This window comes from Giraffa tippelskirchi, chromosome 3, assembly GCF_054371585.1.
Source record: "Giraffa tippelskirchi isolate mGirTip1 chromosome 3, T2T-mGirTip1v1.2.pri, whole genome shotgun sequence".
NCBI lineage: Eukaryota > Metazoa > Chordata > Mammalia > Artiodactyla > Giraffidae > Giraffa > Giraffa tippelskirchi.
The window spans coordinates 15,133,943-15,143,646 of record NC_137277.1 but is presented as its reverse complement, the minus strand read 5'-3'; the positions used below and the strand labels follow the sequence as shown (position 1 = coordinate 15,143,646).

Here is a 9,704-nt window from a genome sequence, read left to right as displayed (position 1 = left end):
AATCGAGCAAGGCAATCAGAAAGTGGCGTAAGATCTTATTTTTGTTTGAAAAACCATATGTATCTATGTGCATGTGTGTGTGCAGAGAGAGAACGAAAGAGGGAGGAAAAGAGGGAGAAGGAAAGAGGGAGAGAGAGGGGGGCAATTATAGAGAAGCTGTCAGGGCGGCCCACCCCTGCCAGGCTCCCCGCTTCTCCACCCCCTCACCGTGCCTCCTGGGATCGCCCTCCAAATGAACTGCTTGCTCCCAAGTCCTTGTTTCAGGCTCTGCTTTGGGGAGAATTCAAACTAAGACACCGGTCTCCCACTTTTTCCATGTCTTCTGCCCAAGCTGCTGCTAACTCTGGGGGAAATCTATTCTAGTAGCTATCTGATGCATTTGTGTCCCATGATGAGAAATACCAAAGTAGACATTGAAAAACATTCGTCTGGGAGTATAAAGGTCCGTGGATTAAACTGAGGCAAAGCTGGAGGCAGGGAGGCCAGCAAGGAGGCCACCTTCCTTCTCTGTAAAGGAAGCCCAGGGTGGGCTGGAGGGGGCTGTGGAAGAGAGGCAGGAAGAGTGATCAGTTTGATACCTCACATGTAAGACTGTATGTTAATCTTGTGTGAGACTGCTTGTATTTTGGAAGACAGGGCTAAGATTCAAACAATCTGGTTCTGGTGTCCAATTAGAGTTCATTGACAAAGGAAACTGAAGCCCTTGCTCTTTGAATAATGGGAAAACCACACACTTCTCTGGCAGCACTATTATCAGTGCAACAATGGAGTTGACTTCCTGACTATTCACTCTGCCTACTATTATTTTGTCTGGGGTGTTGAACATTCCACATAGTCCCTTTCCTTTTCTTCTCAATGGGGACTCTTATTTACACCTTCAGTTTTGTGTTGTTGTTTTTTTAAAAATGTCCCAAGACAACATGTACCAAAAGTCCTCCCCATTGCCTTGGTAAATCTATTCCTGGCAATAAGCTAGACATGGAAAAAAGATTCCTTCTCAAATGTGTCCATTGCAATGTTATTTTTAAGAGCTGAAAGTTGAACGTTACCCAATATCCAGTAATAGGGAAGTGGTTATGTAAATGGAGGCAATTCACTCCAAGGAAGAGTGTGCAGCCATTAAAAACCATGGGATGGGAAAACATGGCTCCCTCCTCTCTTTCTCAGATGGAAATGGAGAGACAAGGGTCCTTTTAACAATTCAAGCAGAGGGACTTCCCTGGTGGTCCCACTTGCCAATGTAGGGGACATGGGCTCAATCCCTGTTCAGGGAACTAAGATCCAACACAGCACTGAGCAACTGAGCCCATGGGCCCTTACTACAGAGGCACACAGCCAAATAATTAATTAATAATAAAAAAAAAGAATTTAACTGGAAATGTCCGTGTTTCTTTTCAGTACAGATGAGGAGGTGCCACGTGGACAGAAATTGACCTAGTGGCAGGCTCTTTTGGGAGGGCCCAGTTCCTAAAGAGGCACAAGTTGGAAGGAATTAGAATATGACGGTTGAAGGAGAGGTGTTAAATACCACTTTGCAGAATTACAAGACTAATGGATTTGTGGACAGAAGTCTTGAAATTGTAACAGTAAAGAAATTCCATTTTTCTTCTTAGAGGCTCCAACTCTGCTATTTCTACAAATTGCGGTTATCCTTGTGAGATGCATGCATGTGTGTGTGTGTGTGGTGGGTGGGCCGGGGGGGAAGTTATCCAAAGGCCCCTGGTGGTACTTTGGGGACTTATAAACATGTAGATCAGGCTTCCCAGGTGGCGCTAGTGGTAAAGAGCCCACCTGCCAATGCAGGAGACATAAGAGACACAGGTTTGATCCCTGGATGGGGAAGATCCCCTGGAGGAGGGCACAGCAACCCACTCCAGTATTCTGGGACAGAGGAGCCTGGAGGGCTACAGTCCATGGGGTCACAAAGAGTCAGACACAACTGAAGTGTCTTAACACCCACATAGGTCACACTGGTGGGATTGGGATGCTGTGTGCTGGGGACACAGTTTCAAGGTCTCACCCCACCAGAAGAGAGCTATGATATGGAGTTCAGAATCCTCCCCTTCTGGGCTCCCTGGAATTGGGGTGCCGCCAACCATGGGGGAGCACTTGCCAAATTCCCAGGAAGTCACCCTTGACCGAATGACTCAGGGAAGAAATTGACTGCTCAGGCCAAGATGTGGGAGGTGGGACAGGATGTGCCGGGGGCCAATTCCTGTGGGTCAGGATGAGATTTTCTGCAAGGGGATTCTAGTGTGCAGAATTCTTTGGCTTGTGGGCAACTGAAGTTCAACCTAAACCAGTTTAAATAAAAGGAACATTTTTGGGCTCGTGTGATACAGAACAGTGATGGAGTTGGTTCGTAGTGTAACTGACTCAGGTGTCTTCCAGTTCCTCTAATCCACCCTCTTTGTCCCCCTCTCTCTGCATGGTGTCCCCCCTTCCTATAAATAAACTCTTTCACTTGTGAGAGACGTACCCCGGGCACCTTCAGATGTGCTTCAGTTACTCTAGACAAACTTAGAGAATCCCACGGAGAGAGAGAAGATCTTTCTTTTGTATTGATCTTTCTTTTGTATACATATAAATCCCCAGGAAGGACTATCACTGGCCCTTGTTGTTCAGTCACTCAGCTGTGTCCGACTCTTTGCGATCCCAGGGACTGCAGCACGCCAGGCTTCCCTGTCCTTCACCATCTCCCAGAGCTTGCTCATCACCATTGAGTCGGTGATGCCATCCAACCATCTGGTCCTCTGTCATCTCCTTCTCCTCCTGCCCTCAACCTTTCTCAGCATCAGAGTCTTTTCCAACGAGTCAGCTCTTTTCATCAGGTGGCCAAAGTGTTGGAGCTTCAGCTTCAGCATCAGTCCTTCCAAAGAATATTCAGAGTTGGTTTCCTTTAGGATTGACTGGTTTGATCTCCTTGCAGTCCAAGGGACTGTCAACAGTCTTCTCCAACACCACAGTTCGAAAGCATCAATTCTTCAGTGCTCAGCCTTCTTTATGGTCCAACTCACATATCCCTACATGACTACTGGAAGAACCATAGCTTTGACTATATGGACCTTTGATTGGCCCTATCGAGTCACATATTCAGCTTTTGGACCAACCACTGTGGCCAAGAGGATTGGCCAGACCTAGGTGACAATGTCCATCTCTGTGGCCAGGGCAAGGTGGCTGTCCTGTAATCAGCAGCTCATCCAGAATCACATATTTGGAGTTGGGGAGGAGCAGTTCCCCAAAGAAAGGAAGAACATTGCTATCAATAGAGAGGTATGCATTCCCCTCGGGCTGTGGGAAAAAAGTCATATTTAACACACAGCTTTTGTTTTCCCATGAGCCCCAACCCTAATCCAAATGGCACCTTGTGCAAATCAGAAAAATTAGCCCCTTCCTCGAGATATTTTGCCACCATCTGCTAGAAAATTATCATCTTAAATATACTAATCTATAACGACTATAGATGTGATTGGTTCCCAGAATTGTGCAGTGCACAACCCATACAACCAAATGCATACAACCCTGCTGCCTTATGTACTATAATTCTCTTCAATAACTTCAATTCCTCATTAAAGAAAGTCTGACTCCATAGAGCTTTGGGAAGTGGCAAGGCAGAGACCTCAAGGGCAGAGCCATAATTGGGAATGACAGCTGCCTCCCACCACCTCCCCTCCAGTGCCCACAGACAGGGAGCAGTGTGCTATCAAGGGAACACTGACCAGGAATTCCAGACGGTGGCCAGCAGCAAAGCAAATTGGAGCTGCATCAGGACTGGGAGTGACGAGAGGGACCCCCGAGGAGCAGTTTCAGGGAGACAACTTGGGAAGGAAGGATATGAGATAAAATCTCATGTTTTCTCTGAATGCCAGAAGAAGCAAAGAAGAAGTTGGGGCCAGCAGACACTGGACTACATTAGCAATACAACCGCATGGAAAATGGTTGTCAGGTCAGTGAGCAAAGCAGGATAAAGAACTTTGCAGGGAAAACACCAAGGTCTAAAGACACGCCTCTGCGGGTGTGAATGACTCACTGGGAGGAGATGTTCGAAGTCTGGGCATAGCAGGAACTGCTCAGACCACAGCCAGGCCTGGCCCCTAAGGGAGGGGCTGGACTATGCTGAAGCTGGAACCACAGAGAGCCCCTGGGAGGAGAGGCGCCATGGGGCCAGCTCCCAGGACCGAGGGTGACCGTTCCCCCGGCTTCCCTATGCCCCTTGCAAAGGTCACTGTGGCCTGGGCTCAGCTCAGACAGAGCTCTGCTGCCAGAAAAATCAGTGGCAGTGAGGGGTATGGGAGACTGGGGAACGTTCTGGGGGACAGTTACTCTGGATTCACTCAGAGAGTCTCTTGTTCGCCCCCAGGGCAGGAGCTAATGAGAAACAAGAGATGGGTCATTTCTCGACACCTCCACTAGAGGTCACCACAGCCCCAGAGTGGAAGTGGGGGAGGGGGGCTAAACTAACCTCATCCCTCCCCTCACCCCACCCCCTCCCCAACTTTTGAGGGACAGATGTCTAGTCAGTGGGGTGGGGGAGTGTTGGTAGAGAAATGACCCTCAAGACTGCTGTGTGGTCCAGCTAAACAGCTGTGCTAGGGGGAGGAGTTCATGGGTGTGAGGTGTGGGTGTGCGTATACAGACAGACATACACTTGATTAAAACCTCGTGACCAGGGGTTTGCCTGGTGGTCCAGTGGCAAAACACTCCACACATTGGGAAATGTAAGGGACCCAGGTTCCTTCCCTGGTCAAGAAACTAGATTCCACATGCCACAGCTAAGATCCTGTGCAATCAAATAAATAAATAAAATCCATATTTTAAAAAAATATAATGACCATAGGTACATATAGGTGGCCCCATGTACATGTGAATGGAAGCATGTTATGTGGGCACAGACAAATGCCCGGATATAAGTAACATGCCTGAAATGCCCAAACGCATGGGCATGACTGTGGTGTGTGTACACACTTGATACAACTATAGCGTTGGGGATATGCAACATCTGTGCTCATCTGAGCAGGAGAGTGCATGTGGCTACATGCGTGTAATAATACACATATGTGCATAAACCTGCTGTGAGCGTGGGAGCTGTGAGTAGCAGGTGTGCATTTGAATGAGTGTGACACGCAGTGGAAGCATTTGTGTGACTATGTGAAGGGTATAGTTTACATGTCCGGCTGAGCATGTATGAGTGTGACAGTGGGCAGGGGGGAATGCAGCCATGAGTGTGTACAGAGTGTGCCAGCCAGTGTGTGCCCTGGGAGTGCTTCTGGGAATGAGTGTGAAAGGAGAGTCCTGTATGAGAATGAGCCTGTGGGCTCAGACACATGCCCCAGTGGGCTTGTGTGCGTATGTGTGTGAGAGAGTGGACGGACGTGTTGAGTGTGTCACACTCCGGGTCAGTGGCCCCCCAGCCCAGGCAGTCCTAAGCCGAGCCCTGGGCACCCGTGAGGGAAGCGCGGCCCAGGCTCCCACCTGAAGATTGGCCGGGTCCTCAGGTTTCACTCATGACCCTGTGACATCAGCAGCAGCAGCTGTCCCCGCCGGCCGGCCCCCCGGCCAAGTCCCCCAGAGTCCCAGCCCCAGCCCGAGGTGGGCATGCCGCTCTGGGCTCGTCTGCTCCCGTCCAACAGTGAGTATCGCACCCCCCTCCACGCCCCCCTCCGTGCCCCGCGGGCCGGGCACCCCGAGGGCAGGCCACCCCCAGGGGCCCGGCGCCCTGGCCCCCAGCCCAGCCTGGCTCCGAGGAAGTCACCACTTTGCTCCGGGCACCGCTGTCCTCCTGCCCACGCCGGGCCCTGCTCCGCGGCCACCCTACCCAAGCTCCTTGTGCCGTGACCCCGGCTGGATTCCTGTGCTTGCCTCTCTCTGCCCTGTTGTCCTGTGCCCCTGTCTGGCCGGCAGGCCCTGCCCTCAGCCAGGGTCGTCGTCCTGCTCACAGAAGGCCCAGGGGCTAAGGCTCGGCTCCGGACGGGGTGACCCAAGGGACAGAGACGGGACTGAGTTTCTCAGGGGAGGAGGGTGGAGGGGCCAGAGCAGTGACTCGGCTCGGCCTGATCGCAGTGGCCCAGAAGGCAGGGCTGGCGGGGAGGAGAGCGGGAGGCCGGCTGGGGGGTGGCGGCGGCTCCTTTGCTCTGCTGGAACGGGAATCTGCGAGATGCCAGCAGAGGACACATCTCGGGCTGAGAGGCCGGCCGGACTCTGCCCGCTGCCCCTGCCTCTCCCTGCCCCGGGGCACACTTGGGCTCTCCTGGAGAAACCGAGGAGGAGGAGGGCAGAGAAGCAGCCCCTCTTAGTGGAGGGGGTGTGGGGACAGGGAGCCAGAAAGTCCGGGGCGAGGGGCATCCCTCATGGGGCCGCCGCACTGAAGGGTCTCTGGGGGACTCAGAAGGAGACTGGAGCTGGGGTGAGGGGGCTGGAAGAGGGGCGGGGCAGGGGTGCAGTGCCAAGGCGGGGCACAGCCCCCCTCCTCGTTGGCAGAGCAGGGCACCCAGGACGCTGGGAGGGAGCATGGGCAGGGGCTGGCCGAGAAGGCCTAACGGTCTAAGCAGAGATGGGAGAAGGTGTTTTTGGAAGCTCATGGAGCTGAAGGGAGGTATGTTTTGTGTGTGTTGGGGGGAGTTTGTTCAAAAGATCGAAGATGCCCCATCTAGAAGGCCTGGGGAGGGGGGTGGGGTGGGAAGGCTTGAGGCTTCTGAGAATGCACTGGTAGGGGCAGGGGGGACTGAGCCCCTTCCCACTCACCCCGTTAGGTACTGTGTCCCAGTGCCCCTCACCCTGCTCAGGGCATGATGTCAGGGCAGGGGTCCAGGTCCTGATGAGAGCTTGTGACACCCCACTGTGGGGAGATGGCTTTCCAGGTGGAGACTAGACAGGTCCGCCTCTGACCTATACTGCCTTCTGCGGGCGCCTGCCCCAGAGCCCGGGAAGGCTAGAGCCCAGGGGAGCCTTGATGTGATTTAATTGTTGCTCAGTCATGTGCGACTCTGCGACCACAGGGACTGTAGCCCACCAGGTTCCTCTGTCCATGGGATTCTCCAGGCAAGAATACTAGAGTAGGTTGTGATGCCTTCCTCCAGGGGATCTTCCCAACCCAGGGATTGAACCTGTGTCTCCTGTATCTCCTGCATTGCAGGCAGGTTCTTTACTGCTGAGCCACCTGGGAAGGCTTGAAGGCCATTTAATTCAGCCCCTAAAGATGAGCCAGCTTGGGGAGGGCAGCTAGAGACCAGTTTCCATGTCTGTCTAGTGGAGAGGGGAGGAGGCTGACAGATGTCGGGACGGAACCAGAGGTGAGCCTTGTTGTCACTCATCTGGGGTGGCAGTGACTGAACCCAGGTGTGCAGAGCTAGGGTTGGGGACGGGTGTCAGAGGGCTGGTTCTCCCAGGACCTTCCAGCTTCTTCCAGGGTCATCCCCAGTCCCCTGCTCGTGGCCAGTGGTGTGGATGGTTGTAGCCACTGCACTAGTATTTGGAGCCACATCCCCTGTGTGGGATGATGCAGGGGGCCCACACATAACCCAAGGCCCACCCCCATCTTCATGCCAGGCAGCTCTCACGGGATGGGAGGGGTTTGGGGAAGATACTTAAGAGTCCTTCCTAGGTGGTCTTATCCCTGCCTGTCTTCCTTGTCATTTTTGCATTGGGACCTGCATAGGGTGGAGGCTCAGGACTCAGGGTCGCCTCCAGCTCTAGGCTGGCCTGAGTGTCAAAGTCTGCCCAGCTGGCTTCCCTGCCCCGACCCACCCAGGCCCAGGGGAGGGGAAGCTGATGCTGAAGGCATTGAACTCCTGGCCAGATGCTGGAGGTGATCCTGACAAAGTCTCTGCCTTTGGGGGCAACTCTGGCCACCAGAACAGAGAGAAGCATGGGTGATAGCAGGAAGGGGTGGGTTTAGAGAAGGCTCTTGGGGGAGGCAAGGCAGCAAGGAGAGAAGGGATTGGACCCTCCAGACCAGAGTGGGAAGGCTCACTCTCTCCAGGTGACAGGAGAGAGATGCATAGAAGGGAAGTGAAAAATCTGAGCCCAGGGGCCTCGGAGAGCAGGCAGAGAGAAGGCAGGGGAAGAGGAGAGGGTGTCAACAACCCCAGTCCACGTTACACAAACCTCTGTCCCTCGAGTCCTCTTAGAGGGAAGGCTCAGGTTCAGAGGGTCCTGTCACTTACCTGGGGCACACGGCTGGTGAGGGGCCAGGATTCTGTCCACAGTAGCCACGGCCCCTACTCCCTGGGGCAGAGCTCACCCCCGAGACCCTGGGAGCAGTGGGTCCCCAGGGGCATCCCTAGGGGTCCCCAACTCTGCAGTGGCAGGAACAGGCCTAGGCTCCCCAGGGCTCCATTGGAAGGTGCTCGCGGGGCTGGGGAATCCCAGGGTCTCTCCACCTCCACCACCCCAGCCCCAGGCCTTTCATGTACTCTGGCCCCCATTCTGCCTCGTCAGCACAGCTATTTTTATTCCCTGCAGTTTTCAGTCAGCAGCCCTTGTGTGTGTGTGGCGGGAGGGGGGGCAGGGAATGGAACAGCCAGAGGAGTGGGAGGGGCTCGAGGACCCCACTGGGCAGAGGGGGTGGCAGGGGAGCCTCGGTGCCCCTCAAAGGGCAGGCTGCCCCTACCCCCTGCAGGCCTCCCTGCCCTCTGCTGGGAGGCCTAGCAGAAATGCACAATGCAAAAACCACAAGAGTCACCAGACCCCACTCTGTTTTGAACTGGTTTGTGAAACCAGGTGCCAGCCCCTCCTCCACCCCCATAGGTGCTAGAAGGTCATGGCCCAGTTTAGACACTGGGGTGATGATATACCTTAGTGGTTCAGAGCCAGGGTCTCTTCCGAGAGCCCTGGAGGTCAGGTTTCCAGTCCCAGTTTACTACATAAATAACACCTGGCAACTTTCTTATCCTCTCTGTGCCTCCGTTTGCTCATCTGCCAAATGGAATAATAACAATAGGATCATGTCAGGATTACATGAGCTCATTGCATGTGAGGTGCCCAGCATAGTGCTTGGCAAGTATGTAAGTGTTAACTAGGAATTCATTATTACGCTTGTTATCAGGTTATGACTCTGAAATAAATGTCTCCTTGTTGGGGGGTTGGGAGTAACAGAAGGGGCGAATAAGCTACAAGGTGGGGGTGCCTGGCAGGAAGCATTAGACCCTGTCTAGCTCTGGGTACCCTACATAGCTGGGAGGAGGTGGGTTTTTTCCTATCAAGAGATGCTTTTATCATACGGACCGTAGAGCTCCCCTTATGAGAGTGCGTGGATTACAGGTATTGCCTTAAGGGCTGTGAGAGTAAAAGGACAAAGCCGAGCCTCCCCCTACCCTAGGCTCACATTTTAGTAAGAGCTGCAGGTACTCTTGTCTGTTTTGAGGTTTGTTAACTTCTTGATTGGCCTAATTTGGGAGAAGGATCTTGCACAGGATCACTGGTGAGAAAACATCCCTGGAGCAGTTTCTGGGGTTGAACCAAGTTCTCTAAGTGGCAAAGCCAAGCTGCTGAAGGGGCGGGACGGTCCATCAGCCTTCCTTGGGGGTTTAGGTTATAGGCTCAGGTTCTGCGGGCTGCTCTTCCTAACGCTCCTCGTCCAATTCCCTGAGCCCGGCAGGGACCTAGAGCCCAAGTGTGGGGTGAGAGGGGTCAAAGCCCAGGCTACCCAGATGCTTAGGAATTGATGGAGGGAAGAGGGGCTAGATTGGCCCTGGAACTCTCCAGGC

The 9,704-nt window shown here is 53.6% G+C and overlaps 1 protein-coding gene and 1 long non-coding RNA gene across 5 annotated transcripts in view; one reads left to right on the top strand and one right to left on the bottom strand.

Annotated features, from left to right (window-relative positions):
* Positions 1–2,537: 2,537 nt before the first annotated feature.
* LOC145541128 (uncharacterized) lies at positions 2,538–8,376 on the bottom strand. Of its 2 annotated transcripts, XR_014078790.1 has the most exons (3): positions 8,163–8,376; positions 3,720–3,818; positions 2,538–3,291 (listed from the first exon to the last, which is right to left on the bottom strand). It is a non-coding gene; the product is annotated as an uncharacterized LOC145541128 (long non-coding RNA). The 2 variants fall into 2 exon arrangements; XR_014078789.1 differs by lacking the exon at positions 3,720–3,818.
* The window catches only part of SCN4A (sodium voltage-gated channel alpha subunit 4), a 52,610-nt gene continuing 48,262 nt past the window's right edge, over positions 5,357–9,704 (top strand). Inside the window, exon 1 of one of the 3 annotated variants that reach the window (XM_081576742.1) lies at positions 5,357–5,629. The gene's annotated coding sequence lies outside the window, so the exon portion shown is untranslated. The remainder of the gene's footprint in view (positions 5,630–9,704) is intronic. The other 2 variants (XM_081576740.1, XM_081576743.1) reach the window with 2 other exon arrangements.